This window comes from Carassius auratus, unplaced genomic scaffold (genome assembly GCF_003368295.1).
Source record: "Carassius auratus strain Wakin unplaced genomic scaffold, ASM336829v1 scaf_tig00214826, whole genome shotgun sequence".
Taxonomy (NCBI): Eukaryota; Metazoa; Chordata; class Actinopteri; order Cypriniformes; family Cyprinidae; genus Carassius; species Carassius auratus.
This window is the reverse complement of record NW_020527818.1, coordinates 61,069-80,972: the sequence shown is the minus strand read 5'-3', so window position 1 is coordinate 80,972 and position 19,904 is coordinate 61,069. Positions and strand designations below refer to the sequence as shown.

At 37.7% G+C, this 19,904-nt stretch overlaps 1 protein-coding gene across 4 annotated transcripts in view; it reads right to left on the bottom strand.

The window, feature by feature from the left end:
• Positions 1-19,904, bottom strand: part of LOC113093007 (extracellular sulfatase Sulf-2-like) — a 134,051-nt gene that overhangs the window by 60,037 nt on the left and 54,110 nt on the right. For all 4 annotated transcript variants that reach the window (XM_026258834.1, XM_026258837.1, XM_026258838.1 and 1 more), the window contains exon 3: positions 15,545-15,605. The gene's annotated coding sequence lies outside the window, so the exon portion shown is untranslated. The remainder of the gene's footprint in view (positions 1-15,544; positions 15,606-19,904) is intronic.

The following is a 19,904-nucleotide window of genomic DNA, read 5'->3' as shown; positions in this document are numbered from 1 at the left end:
CTATCCTCTACACCAGTGTAACGAAACACAAGTAACAATCTACTGTTTCTACTGTTCTTACTGTTTTCCACCATCCCTGCTTTTTGCTTGTGACACTGGATATACAGTAGTAGCTTAAAAAAAGTTAGCTACTTTTTATTATTCATCAGCTTGTAGCATAGCTTCGCAACTTGAAATTATGATTAGCTTGTATCTCGACAAGCTCCAGTGTAAAACTGGCTTCTCCAACAATCTCCACTCGTCCTGAAACACACACTTCATGCAGAGACACTAAAAAGTGATTTCATGTCCGATTTTCTATCCTTTTCATTCATTCTATTTCTAAACCATCAACAGACTGTTACAGGGTGTACGCTGATGAGGCAGACACCCTATTAGCCTCTGAGCTATTCTGGAAAATCTTTTTTTATCCATAGGCTACACACACATTTCAGCTATTCTTCCTTCTGTTATTAAGCTGTCACTACACCTAACACACTGTTGCACTTTACTTGCTAATATCCTTCACTATGGAATCATACACACACACACAGTGGATAGTGCTGATGAAGCAGGCCGCTGACAGTAGGATGAATGCAGTGGCCTTTGGTGGGGAGAGAGGCGAAGGTAAAAGGTGCTAAATCACGTCTGTTTCGGTGCTTTGGGAAGCTTATGGATGAAACTCCCGACGCGGAGCACATTCATTCATTTCCCTCCCCTCTCACCTCCCCGCGGCACCTCCTCAGCTGCCAAATTACACACATTATGAATATGATACACACGAACACACTCAGACTAACAATGCTTTTTCGAGTCATTGTGTTTAGTTATTACTAACAACCCATCAGCGCTGGAGAAGCTGCCTGGAACAAACACGCTATGCTTGGAAAGAATGGAATTCACCATGGCTCATTTATATGATCAAAAACACAGTAAAAATGTAATTTTGTGCAATATTTGTACAATTTAAATGTATTCCAGTGAGGTAAAGCTGAATTTTCAGCATCGTTCCTCCAGTCATCAGTGTCATGATCATCATGATCCTTCAGAAATCATCATAATATGCTGATTTGCTGCCGAAGTGAAAATAATAAGTTTAATAAAACAGCAATATTCACGGCCAATTTTGATCAACTGAATGTGTCCTTGCTGATTAAAAGTATAAAATTATTTTTAAATTCTAATTTAAATTTGTAATAATAAATAATAATAATTATATTAAAATGATTTAGCACCTTTAAAAGTTACGGTAACACTTTAGTATAGGGTCCAATTCACACTAAAAACTAGTTGCTTATTAGCATGTCTATTATTAACATATTGGCTGTTTATTAGTGCTTATAAAGTACATATAATGCATGACATCCATAATCCTATCCAATACCCTAAACTTAACAACTACCTTATAAACCATTAATAAGCAGCAAACAAGGAGTTAATTGAGGCAAAAGTCATAGTTAATGGTTAGTTAATAGTGAGAATTGGACCCTAAAAGAAAAGTGTGACCAAAGTTACAAGAAGACTTGCTGTCAAAACAATAATAATAAAAAAAATCAAATAAAAGCTACCCTTTAAAATAACATTGAAGCACATTGTTACACATTATGTAACAATATTGACAGAACTGAGCAAGGTGGAAACTCACTATTTATCTTGATGTCACTAAAAATTATCTGATGTCATGAATCTCATTTATAGCATGTCTGATGGCTCTTGATGCTAAGAAGCTGGTTGGGATTTTTTTTAAATTAGGAATGGTTTTGGAGGCAATCTAGACCTGGTGAAACACAGCATCTGCTCTGCTTCTGTTGAGCCAAACCACTTTCCTCTGAGGAATTCTCATATTTTGCTTTAGCAGCTCTGAAGGGCCAACATCCCCCAAATACTAAACGATTACACACATACATTTCTGTGAAATATCACATAAACGAAACCCTAATTCTAAACCTATGTTTGCATTCAATCAGAGCTCTGTCAGCTAATATATTGCATCAGGGAAAGTGCACCTGAAATGTTTTCCCACTGTCATCATGAATTCGATTTAAGGTCACTGCCTTCTATGGGCAGGATTTGATCTGTTAAAAACTGACAGCAGGCACGGCCTTGGAGGAAACATATCATAGAATGCAGACTTTATTACTTATTTTATTGTCCTGAACCTCACACATTGAATTTTAATTCAACAATATTTATACAGCATGTATTCCGGTGGTGTATTCCAGAAGGTGCTTAACCGTCGTGAAAATAATGGCACAATGAAAAAAATGGCAAGGTACTAAAACGGGCTTCATGTTCTTAAAATAAAATATAAGTTATTTTATATGATATGAAATTGGACATTATTCGCTTGCAAAAGAGAGTGCCATAAAGGTGTCTGCGCCTCCTCTCTGGAGAACCTTTGTCCTAAAAGTGTCAACTTTTATCAAGTATTTTTCGACTCTCATTTGAAGTCTGTGCATTTATTCACCCCTAGTAAAATCAAACCTAGAAACACTGGCCATTACTGTCTTCAGATCAGGCTTGACAATAAGGTCAAAGCAGACATAAAACTAATATGTCTGTAAAATGTCACTGCACAAAATCAATTATATATTCATTCAGGAGCTAAAGAGGTTCCTCAAATCCATTTCCACTCCTTTCTCTGTGTTCCCAGTTCTCGTATCTATCTTTATTTCGTTTCTTATCTCCATCCATTTAGTCAGTCTTGGCTCAATCCTAGTGTGTGTGAGAGAGAAGGACAGAGAAGAAAGACTGGGCGCCCTGGGCCATCGTCACATCAGCTCAAAGGTCTAGGAGCAGGAGAAAGACATCTCAGGGGCCACGCTGAGTTAGCCCTTTCTCCCAACAGTCTGTCTGTGTGTCTGGGAAAGTGTTATTACTTTCATTACAAAGTCCCAGAGAGGAACAGAGAGCGTGTCAGCGCATATAGCAGGGCACAATGTGAAACACAGATGTCTGTCCCCTCTCACCCGAGCCATGATCTGAGCACTGTAACGCTGACCTTCACTGAACTGCATTAATGGAAAGTTACAGGTTCAGATTGATTCAAGTTCTATCTGTTAATTCAAGTTCTATCTGTGGAGTATTCTCGATTTTCTTTCTAATTTCAATATTTAGGTTGCTCATCAATTTTGGAAACAAGTCATTATGACTCTTTCCTTTTTAAATTATGTACATTCTGTACTATAAAAGAACTAGTGGTGGGCCGTTATCGGCGTTAACGTTAATGTTGGGGCGGATGTATGCCTAACCAAATTGCACTGTAGGGGGCGAGAGCGAGCCTTTAAACCTGTGTATGCCTACTGTGAAATTACCACATCAAACGTGACGTGCTAACATGGATGCAGCTGAAGCCACCGGGTTTGCTTCAGGGAATTATTATTATTTAAGAAGCTTCACAATGGAAACCTCGTCAAGACGCATGCCTGTTTCACACATAATTCGTCTGCAGTGCGTATGCAGTCCGTGTGCATTACGTGTGTGGTGCAGAAGCAGCACGGACTCATACTCATTGTGCTTTCACACAGGATGCGTTTGCAGTCCGCTACTCAGTACGCGAACGATCGCTGGACTGCTGCAGACGCTCCTGGAACGCACTGACGGACCGCAATCGCGTGAATGCTGGAATCGTAAAAAAATACGAAACGCATACCCACTGCAGACATAGTATGTGTGAAACAGGCGTAAGGTTGTTTGCACCTTGTGCAATGTGGAATTAGTTTACAGCTTTCTCAAGCACTTTGTGATGCATTTTGGAAACAGGAGATGAGGAGATGAGCCACTGGTCTAATGTCTAAATCTCAAAGACTTAACGTTACTTTTAGTCATTATTTTATTTGGGTAGCACACATATTCTGAATGCCTTTGGCAGAATTCAAATGAGCCATTTTAATCTAGATTAATCTAGATTCATTCCAAGATTACAGTGAGATTAATCTAGATTAAAAAATTTTTATCTATGCCCACCTCTAAAAAAGACCCGAGATCCAAGATGAGAGCAACAACAGGAAACAATGACTAACAAACAAGTACTGAAACACAGGGGTATATATACTGAGCTGAACCAATCAACTAACGAGTAACTATGGAAACTAACACGCAGATGGGTGTGGTCCAATGAGTGTCCATGGCAACAAACAAGGGACAGAGCAGCTGGCAAACATAAGGGGAACAAAGCAACAACAGGCAAATTTCCATTACAGAAACTATGGCAATATTTTATAAATGTCGATAAAAACGTATTGCGAAGTAGGATTCCATTAACAAATATTTTGTGACTAAAACATAACCTTTTGCCTCTCGCAATAAGTCGTGGCAACTGATTTTGACGGATTTTGGCTATATCTATTCAAAGGAAGCTTATGCGTGTATCTTTACAAAAGCAGCACAGAGAGCCACTTCAGAAACGTGTGTGGTGCGGCTGGAATAAACACAAGCATTGATTAGAGTGGCCACAATTAGCTTCAGTGTTTGTATCTGAGCCACACTGCACCGCAGACACGTGCTGTGGAAATTGTCTAAGCATTAATGCGAGGGAAAGCCCCTTATACTGGAGAGTGGCCACGTACTGTATGAAGTGTTTCTTGGAGGTTACAGTACAATGAAGAATGTTCACATTACTTTTAACATTTAATATTTACATATGCATTGTGACCTGTAAATGCGAAGAAAAAAAAATCCATTAAAGTTTTGTGAATCATTCCTTTTTCATACTGCCTGAAAAACCAACTCATTCTCTCGATATATTGCCATTTTCATTAGGCGTATTTTCAATTCTCAATTTCAGTTTGCGCAGTTTGAAGGGTAATGGAAACGTGCCTATTGAAGACAGAGCTGCAAACTAAGAGTCCATGAACAGAGACACAAGAAACACAGACAGGGATTGTGATAGTCGCCTACACTTTATAAATTATATTCTTTCTATATTATTAATTTGTTAGTAATGTTTCACTTTAGTTCAATTTAATACATCCTTGCTGAAAAGTATTAATTTAATTAAGTACTGATAAAATTTTTTATAAAAATAAAAAGTATAACCTGAATGCACTGTAAAGTCGCTTTGGATAAAAGCGTCTGCTAAATGCATAAATGTAAATGTAATATTAAATGTAAATATATTCATATTAAACTCAAGTCTGTTGAGTCACATGAAAAATAAATAAATACGGACATAAATAATTTCTGTGCAGCTGTTGTCAAATCAACTTTTGATGTGTTGGCTGTGCTTGTTCCTAAGCATCTAACTCATCAATCTCCTCTTCACACACACACACACACACACCCCCAGCTTCCCCTGTAGCCTGTGCAGTGAGTCGTGCAGGACAGCCGCAGCATCACTGCAGCTCACTTGAGATGAGTCTGATTAAACTCTGAGAGCTCAAAGCAACAGATATTTGCTCTCTGATGACGGAGATTTCTGCGGAAATGTACAGGGTGGAGCCAACTCAACCCTGTGTGTATCGACTGAATACTGATACAGAATGATCCAGAATTCCCAAGCAAACTTATTTCATGAGTCAACTTTGAAAGTAATACTGCTGCAAGAGGTTATTGAGGATGAGAACAGACTTGCTTCATGGCCAGATGTCAGTAAACATTTTTATCTGAGAACCCATGACTTTCCACTTATATACTGTAATACAAATTCAATTAAAATTGTATCTTTAAACAATTATTTTTTAAATATTGCTTTCCAAATCTACCCCTACCTAAATTTTTACTTCTACTAAAATGAATACATGGTTTAAGTATGTCTCTTAATAAAAAGCTTTTGTGGATTTTCTAAAAAGGCAGAACTGTCTTTGCATTTTGTGACATTTTTTCATAACTAGATAATCATTATGTTAAACTTATTATTCTAATTATTCAGTAAAACAATTTGCATAAAGATATTATGTTATAAACATAATCTGATTAAGAGTACGCATGATCTTGGTAACTGTATTTAAAAAGATTTAAAAAATTATAATAATCTTGGTAATCATTTAATTTCAGATTTTTTTTTTCTTGGCCCAAGTGTCATGATTGTGAATGAATAAATATTTTTTTTCTATTCTTCCACTCTGTTACCTTTTCAGTAACAGGTTTGAATGGCCATTAAGTATAAAGTATTTTCTTGATATTTTCATGCTCTGACACATTAAGTACTCATATGAGCAGCTTCCTGATCTCATTCTCTTATCCTCTTTCATCATTTCCTGTTCTCTCTACACAACGCTATGAAGAAAAGCAGCAAAAAGACCTAAAATAAAAATGATATTGGCGTAAGCCTAAAAAAATCAATCAGATCCCTTTTCATACTATTCCACTTTGAAATTGGCTCAATTTTCCGACATCACGGCCATGCCCTTGGAAGAAAAATGAAGACCCCAGATCAATTTCAAACTAGCCTACACAAACACACACTACTCACACAAAAAAAACAGTACACACTTTTCTAATCTGATGCTTCTACCTCTTTCTACCTCTGTGCAGTAAGAGGCTCACACACATACAGTTCGACATCAAATACACACACACACACACACACACACACATAGCGGGCAGAACAAAGGCAGACATCAAAGAACCATCAGAACTGGCCAGATCCTTTTATCCGGTCGAGTCTAAAAATGTTCCCAGGAAAACACATACTGCTCTCAGAGCAGCTGTCCAGCACAAACACAGACAGAACTCAGATTTTGCACAGCTCTGAGATCAGTTCAGTTGGTTCGCTCAGTAACTTTAAAGTCCTGTGTGCCAGTGACAAACTCACACACTCTGTAAACATCCTTAAATATGTGTGTGAGAGCAGGTTTGTTTTCACCGTTAAGAAATTTCTTCATATTTCAGAAAATGTCCTCAGAGGAATAATAAAAAACTGACTAAACCTCTTTGGGGGTGCAAGAAAAAAGTCACATAATAGAACTATATAAAAACAAACCAAAACAAACAAACCACTGAAACACAAACCACACGAGACAAAACAAACAAAAATCTCCAAACAACAAAAAACACCAAACAAATTCATGCAAATGAACAAGACAAAACAAAAACAAAGGAAAAGCAATAAACAACAATGCAAAACCATCCAAAAAAAACAAAAAAAACCTTTAAACAGCAACTAAAACCATACAAAACAAATACAAATCACAGTACTTAATTCTGTGTGTTTGGGCAGGTTTAGTTTTCCCTCAAATGATCACAGATATTTCCCCTGTATTTCTGAAAATGTCCCCAAAGGAACAATAAAACAAAATAGGAAAATAGCTCATTGTGGGAACAAGAAAAAGGCACAGATCAAAATTACATACAAAAAATAATAATACTTATACCAACCATCAAACTGTGTAATTTGTGTGATTATGTCACAGTATTGTAAATGTTGTGGGTGTGTGTCAGGAAGGACGGGGAAACAGAGCAGAGCTGACACACAGGAGTGGACGAGAGGTGATTGTGTGAGCGTGTGTGTGACTGCAGGGTCACTCAGGCATGCAAGAACACAATCAACCTCGAGGGAGGCCTGCCAAACTCTACTACACTTAAAGGAATAAGGTATTGAACACAACATATACACAGACATAACACACTGACTGTATACAAACACTTCCCAGGATGACTTTAAGAGCCGTGGCATGTGGTGGACTCCTGACTCCTGAGGACAGTACATCTGACAGAGCAATCAGCCAATCACAGCACAATGTAAGCACAGGTACACCCCCTCACATTCCTGCCACACTTTTTGCTCATTAACACACTATATGATCTCATATTTCAAGATATTTATCTAGATTTATTTTTACACTGTCATTTATTTTCTCTTCTGAATTTTAAAAGGAAGAGTTAATGACTCAATTCAAATACAAAAGCCCATGCCATAATAATGGCCTGCTTTTAATAGCTCAGAGTGTGTCCGGGTATACCATGTGTTCAAAAAAGATTATGTGTGTGTTTAGTGTGCCTCTGAGAGTAAGTCCAATTTAGAACGATCTGGCTACAGTCTGCTTATAAACACACACACACACACACACACACACACACACACACACACACACACACACACACGCACACACACACATACACACACACACACAAACACACGCACACACACACACACACACACACACACACACACACACACACACACACACACACACACACACACACACACACACACACACACACACCAACTAAAGGATCACGTAGCTACTGCCCAAAAAATAATGCCTCACCATGGCAGGACTGATTGTGTAATTATATCACAATCTGGAAGCAAGCAACTGGACTCTTCCAGTCTTACTGTTGTCTTTTATTATATTATATTAAATTAAAATCCAGTAAAAACAGAAATATTATGAAATAGTATTGCAATTTGAAATAACTAAAATAAAATAAATATTTTAATTTATTCCTGTGATGCAAAGCTGTATTTTCAGCATCATAACTCCAGTCTTCAGTGTCACATGATCTTTCAGAAATCATTCTGATAAGCTGATTTGATCCTCAAAAACATTATTTTCGATGTTAAAAATAGCTGTGCTACTTTATTTTTGTGGAAACCATGATAATTATTATTATTATTATTATTTTCAGGATTTCTTAGTAAATAGAAAGTACAAAAGAACAGCATTTATTTGAAATAGAAATATCTTGTATCATTATAAATGTCTACTGTCAAAAAGGTAGTGTATTTGGTTAGACTATATGGTAAGAAAACAGAACAAAAATTTTAATACAATTAAAAAATTCCCCCAATTTTGAAAAAGTTGCATGCTACTAAATGTAATGTTTTCATGCGGTTCATTCATTGATGCATACTGCACACTATTTTAAATACTCACTAGTATTCTATTATGGAAACTGTGCAGAATTATACAGTACAACAAACGCAAACTATGTTCCATCTATGTTTCTTCATCACACACGGTGTCCAAAGCCCTCCTACTGCCTCGGAACAAACGGGCAGCACTTAAAAATGATCAGCTGTGAACAATGTGACTTATGCTGTGGTGATATAAGCATGCATCTTCATGTTAATCATTTGCTACAATCCTGGAGCACAATGGTGTGTGCGTTTTACATGAGACACTCGTTTCACGGAAATCTAGCATGTTTTAGTGGAAATGCACAGAGACAGCAGTGCCTAGATTAAGTCCTGTTTTAACTGGAATAAGAGTTGTTTTATCACTCTGTACAGTGTTTCAATCAGACCCATTGCCACATGTGTGTAGACCTTACGTAGCTCCACCCCTTTTCTTCTGTTTGTATTTTCTGTGAAATGAAGTTAAGGTAGTACACATTTATGAATGAAATGTAAACAACAATTGATTTATGGACACATTAACCTTGCATTTTAAATATTAGTCCAACTCCCACACACACTGCTGCTAAATTCAGCATATCAACAACCCGTTACAGCAGCACACACCTATCTGTGCAATCTCTCCTCTGAAGAGGTTAGCGATTCATGCAACAGCAGATTACAGGCACTTAACTGAAGTTCCTTGCTAGTTCATTAGCCCAAAATCAAGCCCCTTTATTGCTACTCAAATCTATTAAACAATCATGTTATCAGCAGGAGAGAGAAAGAAGGGTTTTGTGGGAGATTTTTGCCTGCGAGCACACATACACTCATGCACACCCACGTACTCACAGACACTTGAAAGGCTTATATTTAGTACCTTGACAACAACAGAGAGCATATTCTGCTCATGTTGCCTTCTCTAACTTTTCCTGCCTTGGTTTCCTCACTCTTTATTTCTCTTTTTATCACTTTGTCTTGTTACCACATAAGACAAGGCACAAAATAAACAAACAAACAAACAGACAGACAAACACAGGGTTTGGGATTGACTATGTGTCCTCAAGTCCTTCCGTCATCTTTCATTATACTCTACATATTCACTATTAACTAAGAGATAGTGAATAATGAATAGTGTTCCCTAATCTGAAGTTTTTCCGAAAATACTACATCTACAGTATTTATACTTCAGAATTTCAACACCATTTTTATATATATACTAGTGGGGAAAAAACAATATTCAGCTTAAAAGAATTTGCATAGGGATGGAGAGATTTGGTTAAGCTATATGCAATAATGTAGCAAACGTAACAAAACATCTATTATATATAATTTCAATGTCATGATTTGAACCGTTCCAAATGTGTTGTGCAGTTATTAATTTGCCCAGAGCACGAAATTTAAAATTCAGTTTTGTATGATAATCTACTTTTGAGCTACTGATAAACTATTGAGAACCAATATAGAAATGTACTTTTCTGCCAGTTCAGAAACCACTTTATTTCAGTAAATAGATTCAGACCATTCAGAATTGATTCAAATCAAAAATCATGGACTCTTATTCTGAACTGCTAACAGTGAACTGCTAGACACTAGCTTGATCGCTATAATATCGTCAAAGAAAATATAATGTTATGTTTAATAACACTGCCCTGATTCTGAATACATATCAAGAACAGCAACAATCTCACCTCACTACTGAGAAATGTAGTTAAACTAATAACTGCCAAAACACCGGAGACACTTGAGAAGGAATAAGCCTCACGTGGCTGATCCATAATGCATTTCTGCAGGGACAGATTCACAGTAATCTTCTGGAATGTCGCCACGGTGGCATTTCTGCAACAGTGTGTGGCCTTTTATTGACAAAGCTTAGTGTCTCCCTCTGACAAATCATTGAAAATGAGTTAAGTGACAAAATCAATGACTCTCTTTCTAGCTCTCGGTCTATATTTTATCAGCAGGGGCGGTGGAGGATCAGATGCATTGAAAGGTTGGAGACAGGCCGTTCAACCTGTCAACAGGTAAATGTAGACAAAAACATCAGAAATATAAACGTGGAATAAACAAGACACAATTTTGAAAAGAGAAATTTAGCATTAATGCACTAATGCAGATCTTCTGTAAATCTTTAATAAAGCTCATCTAATTCATGTCTAAACAGCCAAGATACAAACCTCCCGTTTTCTTTTATATATGTGACAGTATAGATGTTTGGTTTCGGGCTACTATTGGTTGCTTCAGGTAAAATGTATTGAGCCTATCACAGCTAAAGGCAGAGCATATATACCTGCTTTGTAATGAATCACGTCACGGAACTTCCTTGTTTTCCGGTTCCGCATGCGGGAAATTTGTGTGTCTGGTCCCTCGTATGGCATGTAGGAGATCAAGTGCTGTTTTCCCATGGCTGACGTTGTTAGAGACTCCACAGGTAGGATATAGCGTTTGTTTATAGCGTTTAATCTTTCTTATAGGGCAGTGGGTAAATCAAAATGCCCTATGCCCTTCTGCTTGCTATGTCCTGCCCTCTCTTCCTGTTTCAGTTGAAATTACGTCATCACATATAATAACGCTGTTTGTTTCAGGGGACCTTTAAGTCACAATTACCAGAAAAAGTTTTATTTTACTCTGAAGTGGAAATGTGTCAGAGAACAAGCAGCTTTATATAGAAGTCCACCTGGATTTGTTGGTTTTCCCCCACTAAACAATATATATATATTTTTTTTAAAGCCAGGCTATTGTTTCCATTTCCCTGTGGTTTTAAGGGAAGGTCAAGATCCAAACTTGACTTTTGATGCATTAAGAAAACAATGGTAGGAATAAAAAAAGATCAGCGTTAAATCTTTTGACGAATGTCTTTACCAGGGTGTGCCCAAGCTCTTCCTGTCATTCTAGTGACTTCCTACCACTTCTACTTTTTACCTTCCTTTCACCTCCATTTCTTTCGCCAACTTTTTTGGAGGACAAACACTTGACAACAATCCAGAAACACTCAAAATGCACAACAAACCCCATTACACTGTGAAACTTGTTTTAAATGGAAAAGGATTTCAGAATATCCACTAAATCCAGACCAAATGCAATTCCAAAGCACTGAATTCATTTGCAGATGTCTGTTTTCTCTTCTTTGTAAAACATCCTGTCTTTCTGATTTTCATAACCTGTGTTTCAGGATGGCCCATGTGGCATCCGGCCGGCCTCCCGCTGGCTTTCATAAACTATGAAAGAGAATATGAAATGTATATTTATAACGGTCGCAGAGATCCGATGGGGATTACCGTAGGTGAGTGCAGTGTGCCGTGCATTAATCAATTAAACCACAAAAAGTCTCCACATTGGATTATTCCGATTATTCACACTCAATTAACTGTATAGGGGATGTTGTTTTAATAAAGAATCAATAGTAACAGATGGTCAGAAGTTTATTAAGGCAGAGTGGGAGGCTGGTTATGAGCAAACGGATGGAGAGATTTTTGGTTAAACACTTTTCCCCTTCTTCTTTATCTATCCTCTCTGCTTCATATAAGATATAGAGATGATGGTTACGCTAATATCCAACACGATCTCACGGCAATTCGTAAGTTTTTCATGAGGTGGCTTATTCATACAAATTCGTACGACCAAACTCATAAAAATTCATATAATTTTTGCCAAATCGTACGTATTTTCCGAGTTGCACAATTCGTATGAATTTGTACGAATGAGCTACACCTAACCCCGCCCCTAAACCTAACCGTCACTGGGGTTTAGACAAATCGTATAAAATTGTATGAGGGAGGTCGTACAAATTCGTACGAATAAGCCACCTCGTAAAATACGTACAAATTGGTCGTGAGATAGCGTTGTAATTTCTGAATGAACAGATGGCTTGCCTTCTGGGAAAACTGACATTTTGAATGGGTTCCCTCAAAGCAATCTGACTGGGCGTCTTGTTGAAAAGATCCCTCCATATTTTGCCAAGGCTTGCATAGAGCCTCATTTAGACTAATGGCTGAATAATGGCTTTTATTCTAATACTAGAGGATACGATTTGTTCAGCCATCTATTCAAGAAATTAAAACAAATAGCCTATATTTTCCTGCCCATTTACACTGCTTGTTGTGCAACTGAACTGCAACTGTTGCTCATACATGTAATTATGGTAAATCGAGCGCAGCGTCAGTTCAGTCAGGCCACGGAGGCAAGGCAGTGAACAGCTGTCAAATCGCTCCAATCAGCACATCTCTCCTATTAGACACGGGACATATATATACATGTCACTACTGCTCGGTAAGTATGCTCAACAACTCGCAACCCTCCCTCCCTCCCCATTATATGCATGAGCACATTACTGCGCACCTTCTGGCTGTTGTCTTGTTTGTTTCAGATCACTAAGGCTTCCAAAAATCTTAGCTGGCATGGACCTCTTTGCGGAGAGACACCCATCTTCATAACCAGGCTACAGGATAGACGTACCACTGCCACATCTACATGATTATCACCGTTTGCTTTAAAGACTTAAAAGACTATTAAAAGTCTTAATTATTGTGTATTTCTAAATTCATGGTTCCAGGGGTTAATGTTAAAGCTCTTGTATGTTCAATTATTCTGGGAGCAAGAACCCCCATAAGGAACCATACCGCCAAAGATAAATTGTGTTCAATAAACTCAAGTAAACTTGCCAAAGTGGTTCCTGTCTGAATTAGGGTTTAGCCAGTTATGTGCACAAGCCCACATCTGGGGTTATTTTCAAGGGAAGATGTTGAGGTGTATTAGCTGTGCTGAAATGACACACTGCAAGGGCTGTCCTGTAGTTCAGAAGTCATTTCCATTCATATCTGAGGACTACAGTATTAAATAAACCACCTTACTGGTTTACACTGCATTTTCCAAATGCTTTCTGTTGAATTTATTGTGTGATATATGGCCAAAATGCTTCACAGACCTCCTCCAACATCCTACTCTATAATATCACCAGATGACCAACCTACACAATGCTTATAAATTTGGTCTAAAAATAATTATTGTCCTTCTCACCTTTCTATTCACACTGATTCACTCTTAGGGCAACTTTGGTGAGAGTTTAAGTTTCTCACAGTCATAGATATATATGTAACAGGAGAGAAAGTGAGGAATAATACAGAAAGTACAGTAGCTTAAACACTTTTCACCTGACATAATTGGATTCTCTGCATTAGAACAAAAGGGTGACCCATTAAAAAAATAAAAAATACAATTAAAATGCATTATAGGGCGAAACGTTGTCATTGTATAGGGAATCTGATTGGACAAATTCTATATAGTGCAGATCAAATCATCATTTTAATATTTCTCTTCCATTATCCCAGAACAGAAAGACTATCGGTAAATTTTATATACAGTATGTGTATATTTGCTAAAGTTTAACTAGCATCAGCTTTCAGAAGCATATAGCATAATAATAATAATAAAAGTAATTAAACTGCACCAAAAGAGACCGAAAATGTCCACGTGAGAAAGTGAACCTGTAGGATCAGGTTTCATTGTCTCTCACCTCTAACATTGTGCCTAATATTTGTTCAACTCCTCAAAATCACAGTTTTGACCTTCTTCTACATGACGACATGGTTTGCTTTACAAGAAATGCATTCTTGTTTTGTGTGTGTGCTGTGTGTGTGAATATACAGTGTCACTATTACCAGTGTTAGGGAAAGTTAGTTTTAAAAGTAATGCATTGCAATATTGCGTTACTCCTTAAAAAAGTAACTAATTGTGTTACTTAGTTACTTTTTATCAAAAGCAATGAATTGTGTTACTTTTGTGTTAGTTTTTGTCACCTGGACTGGGCATGCTTATTTTAAAGTAACTTGCGATTTAAAAAGTAACTCATATATTTTCTTGTAAATTTCAAAGTAATGCATTACTTTACTAAAGCAACTTCAAAGAGTTGCTTGAGCTTAACAAAGAAAGCACCATAACTGTACACAATAAATAAGTAGCTGGAGCATTTGATTGCATTTAATTTGTTAATTTACAGACTTGATTAACTTGACCTATAGTCTAATGTACGGTGCTGTTAATCCACCCCCCAACGTTGTTTGGCAGGCAGCATTAAGTGGGATGGTGCACCATATGGAGGGGAGGGATGTACAGTATGGAGTACCACTCTGATTTATGTACCTACCAAGACAAAACTAATGTTGACATGAGGAGCATCCTCTTAATACTGCAGTAAATGTGCAATAGAGGAGTGGAGTACTTCACTACATACTAAGCACAAACACACTTCGTCCTTTTCAACCAATACAACCACTTCTGTTCAAAGCAACGATTATCATGGTCTGGATTCTGCTATAGACTATTTTTTTGTGCCTAGTTCAGTCACTTAGAAGTAGAGGAAGGTTTTGTGGGGAGGAAATGTTTTTACATGTTTATGAGAAAGTTGTTTACACTCGTCAGATTGGACCCCTGGAGGCTTTGGAGCTTGTCTCCTGATAGACATAAGTACTGGTCATTTCATTTCCCTCTTGGTCAAGGCCACCTCTATGGCCCCAGTATCCAGGCAACAGCATGAAGACATCAATGAGCAAGAAAAGCAGAGCTCAGATGCCCCACAGCTGCCTTACAAGTCATTAGAGACTGTACTAGACAGCAGAGTGTCTGTGTGGTTAGCAATACTGTAAGTGTGTGAGAGTCTTTCTGATGGTTCCTGTTTGGAAACTTTGCAGGAGTTTGACTGACAGTGTTTAGGAGGATGAAAGAGTTACACTCAACTGCACAGAGATGGAGAGACCACAGCTCACTTGAGGAGAGTGTTTGCTCGCTTACCTGACGGAGAGGAGATGATTGCTTGTCCAGACAATTAGTGGAGTTGTGAAAACCACATTCACTGAGGAGAAAAAAACAAAACAAAAAAAAACAATCAGTCATTAATCTGAATATGAAACCAACCGTGTTTTCTATGTCATGATTTGGGAAATTTACATAACACCAACCAAATATTCACGCAAAGAAAGAAGGCATAACCTTTTATTCTTTATTTCTTTTTATTCTAACCGTGTTTTAAAATAATGTTTTTGACTGATTGAATAAAGAAAAAAGTCAAATATTGTGTTAATTATGGTTTCATCATGCCACTTACTTTGCAGTCTAACAGCCAAACAAAGCTTTTGTTAGAACTGATTCGATTACAGCTGGGTCTTACAATGCTAAACGGTGACCAACAATATTTTTTTATGAAATAGGGATTATTTAAAATTTATCTTATGTAGAATACCATTTATTACAAAAGAAATATGTTGTGAATATGTTTCTTTAAGTACAAGTTCATTTGATAAGCGGAAGAAAAACTAGATAATGTCACCACAAATTAAGAATTTGTTTCCATAATGTATCATTTTGTGGCCATGTTTATGAATCATGTGAATCTTGTTTTAGTTAAATTATAGTCACAAATTAAAAATTAATTTTAAATTTATGAATTTCTGACTTTGTTTTTTTCGTGGCCTTAATTTCAGGCTTGTTTTGTTTACTGTGTGGAGACTTGTTGAGATCATATTTGGTCTCGTTCTATATCGTGTATCTTGTCAGTGTGTGTGCTTGCTTGGCCATTTGTTGTGGGGAAAATAAGAAAAGTGCTGAATAAGGTTCAGACTGCAGGGCTTAATGCTCAATTCCGTTTTTTTTTTAGAATGTGATTTTTTTGCAAGGCGTTCACATTTCCAATTAAATGCGACCTTTTGTGATCTCCTGTGTGAACGTGAAATGACCCAGAAGTGACCCGCATGCGCAGAAGAGTACTCAACGTTGAACGACATCACTCGTTGTTTGCGGAAGTAGCTAACATTAAACATGGATGTTTGTATTTGGCTCGGAGGCTTTTTATTTTCGCTGGCATTGGAGCCAGGATCGTCTGTAACCACGCTCGGCCATTTCGCTGGAAATGTTAAATGTTAAACTGCCCGGTTCCGATAAGAGCCCTCGAGTTTGGCCTGAAAAGAGCGGTCACCCCAAATATTAATTAAATCTGTGACCTTGCTTCCCTTCCATTGACTGGTCTCAGCAGCATCGTCTGCCATGGTTGTATTTTATCTTCTCGTTCCCGCCTACTTCAATGCAGAATTATGACGTTTGTAGCATATCAATGACGTGCGGGTTGGATACATGTGGCCTGGCCATTCAGACGGAGGTTGCATTTCAAAAGATTGGTTACGTATAGGATTCAGGACCACATACCCAAGTGGCCTGGGTCACATTGGAAAAGATCGGATCTGTGTCGTTCAGACTGTCATGAAAAGATCAGATACAGGTCTCATGGGGGCAAAAAAACTGGAATTGGGTCGTTTCAGCCTGCAGTGTGAACAGGGCCTAAATGTAATATTTTGGTAGACGAGTATAAAAAAGATAGCAGTGATAGCAGCAGCCATATGACAGAAGAGTGTAAAGATTGTCTCTACTGTGCGACTCCACCGGATAGGGACACTGGCAAAGGATACGTATAGCTTTTTATTTCTCGTCTTTCCTACTACAGCCCTTACAGCTGCTTTTGATACCGTGGATCATAATGTTCGTATTTGCCATTTAGAACATCTGATTGGTATCAGGGGCACAGCCTTACAATGGTTTAGCTCATTTCTCAAAGATAGGTCTTTTTCTGTAGAGCTAGGCAAGTTTTCCTCATCATCTGCCCCAATTACTAGTGGAGTACCTCAAGGCTCTATTCTGGGGCTGCTTCTTTTTAACTTATATATGCGCCCTTTGGAGGATATTATCAGGAAGCACAATGTCTCTTTTCATTTATATGCTGATGATACACAGTTGTACCTCCCGCTAAAATCTGGTGATTCCATTTAACCATTGCTTTAATGTGTCTCTGATATAAAAAAATTGGTTATCAAATAACTTTCTCCAACTCAATGAGAACAAAACAGAAATTATTGTTTTTGGACCCCAAAAATAAGAAAGGATATTATTAAGGAGCTGGGCAATCACTTCACCTCAGTTTCCTCGCAGGTTAGAAACCTGGGCATTATCATAGATTCAGAATTATGTTTGTTCAAACTAATTAATTATGTCGTGAGGACAGCTTTTACCAATTACGGGTCATCTCCAAACTTAAACAGTTTTTGTCTTTTCAGGATTTGGAGAAGGTTATTCATGCTTTTATCACTTCTCGTTTAGATTACTGTAATTCTCTGTACTCAGGTCTTCCTCAGTCATCGCTTTCACGCCTCCAGTTGGTACAAAATGCAGCTGCAAGGCTGCTGACTGGGGCAAAGAAATATGACCATGTCACTCCAATTTTAGCTTCTCTTCACTGGCTTGCAGTCCATTTTAAGGTTTAGTTTAAGATTCTGTTGTTTGTTTTTAAAGCTCTTAACAATCAAGCTCCATGTTTTCTTAAAGATCTTATCATCCCTTTGTCATCTACCAGACTTTTAAGATCTGCTGACAGGGCTATTTTATCTGTCCCTCGTTATTGGATCATCTTTTTATTTATTTTAATACTACAGTTGATTGCTTCTGTTGTCCTCATTTGTAAGTAGCTTTGGATACAAGCGTCTGATAAATGAAAAAAAAATTTTTTTTAATACATTTTATGTATTAGCCGTAATGAAATGTATAACCTCACTTTATAAGATTCATTCTCTGATTTGTGCTGCACAACGTCTTCAAACATGGACAAGTGTGACATCACATACCTCTGTAAATAAATACAATTTAAATTCACGTCTCGCACACTTCAATGCACTTTCAATGGAACAAATACATTTGCTTCGAACTGGAATCATGGCAGAATATTCTATGATGTCCACTTCGTAGGGCACTTAAGTTCAAATAGAACAAATGTCTGAAGCGATAAGAGATACAAAATGTGCAGAAAAGAGGGGCGGCGAGGACTGGTATTGAGAACCACCTCTCTACACTGCTCTACATTACTCAAAACTGACTCGAGTCAGAACAGCCGACATTGTATTCTTCTCTCCCAGGATCAGGAAACAGTCACCCATAAAATGTGATGCACACATCTGAATATTTGAGTTGAACTGTTCTGGAACAATGTTGTAAATACAACTAAACACGGATTTCTAGTTGTATCCTCTTTTGGAAGACCAAGCAAAGTATTTTCGCTTTCACAATGAAACACCGTCTCCACAACATGGCGCCAGTGGCAACAGCGAGAATAAAAGGTTATGCCTTCTTTCTTTGCGTGAATATTTGGTTGGTGTTATGTAAATTTCCCAAATCATGACATAGAAATGTGGGGTTGGGTTAGAATTAACTGTTTTAGGAGGGCCTGGTGAACCTTTATAAAGAATATCTCTTTGGGTTTGTGACTTTAGTCTTTGCAACTTTACCGATCTTCTTTATGCACCAAGAGCTTGTAACACTCCAAAGAGAAAGAAAAACTTGAAATTGCATCATATGACCCCTTTAATATTTCCATTATTGATGCTTACTAATTCTTGCCAAGTTATAGGAGGTCTTCAGACTAATTACCACTTTCTGTATCCAGCCTAAATATCTATACTCAGGAGTCTGGAATTAGACGCAACTCATTTCATCTCGTCATATGAATTTTAACAAGGCTGTGGATATAAAAACGCATTCAACCGATGCATAAAGGATGAAACATACATTAGTAAATGAGTTTCAACAACAGCAAAGTACACATGCCTGGACCTGAACGTTGTGTGTGAGTGTGTACAGTGCCCCAATGTCCCATTTTTCTCTCTTTTACTCAAGTATTGAAAGCAATGATGCAATTTCTCTCATTTTTCAACCAAACAGATCAGAAGGGAGTCATTAAAACCCCTCCATCGAGGATAAATCAAACAGGACATGGGGAGGAAAGGCAAGGACACGTGCACACTCAGATAGAGGCAGGCATAGTCACACAAAGACAAGTGTATGTATGCAAACTAGGAAGTGATGTCGCAGTGGCTAGTGAATCCACACACCCAGAGGAAGCTGTGAAGCCACACGTACACATCATCACCTCTCCAGTCCTTCAGTAGGATGGAGTTTTAATGATGACAGAACAGGCAGAGAGGAAATATCTTTATGAGAAGATGCAGAAGTGGGTCTTCGTGAACTCTGCATATGACAAGGTGACAGGCTTCTTTTATTCTGTCGCTTCCACTCTCTTTCCTACTCTCTCCTTCTATTTTTATTATCTGCACTCTCC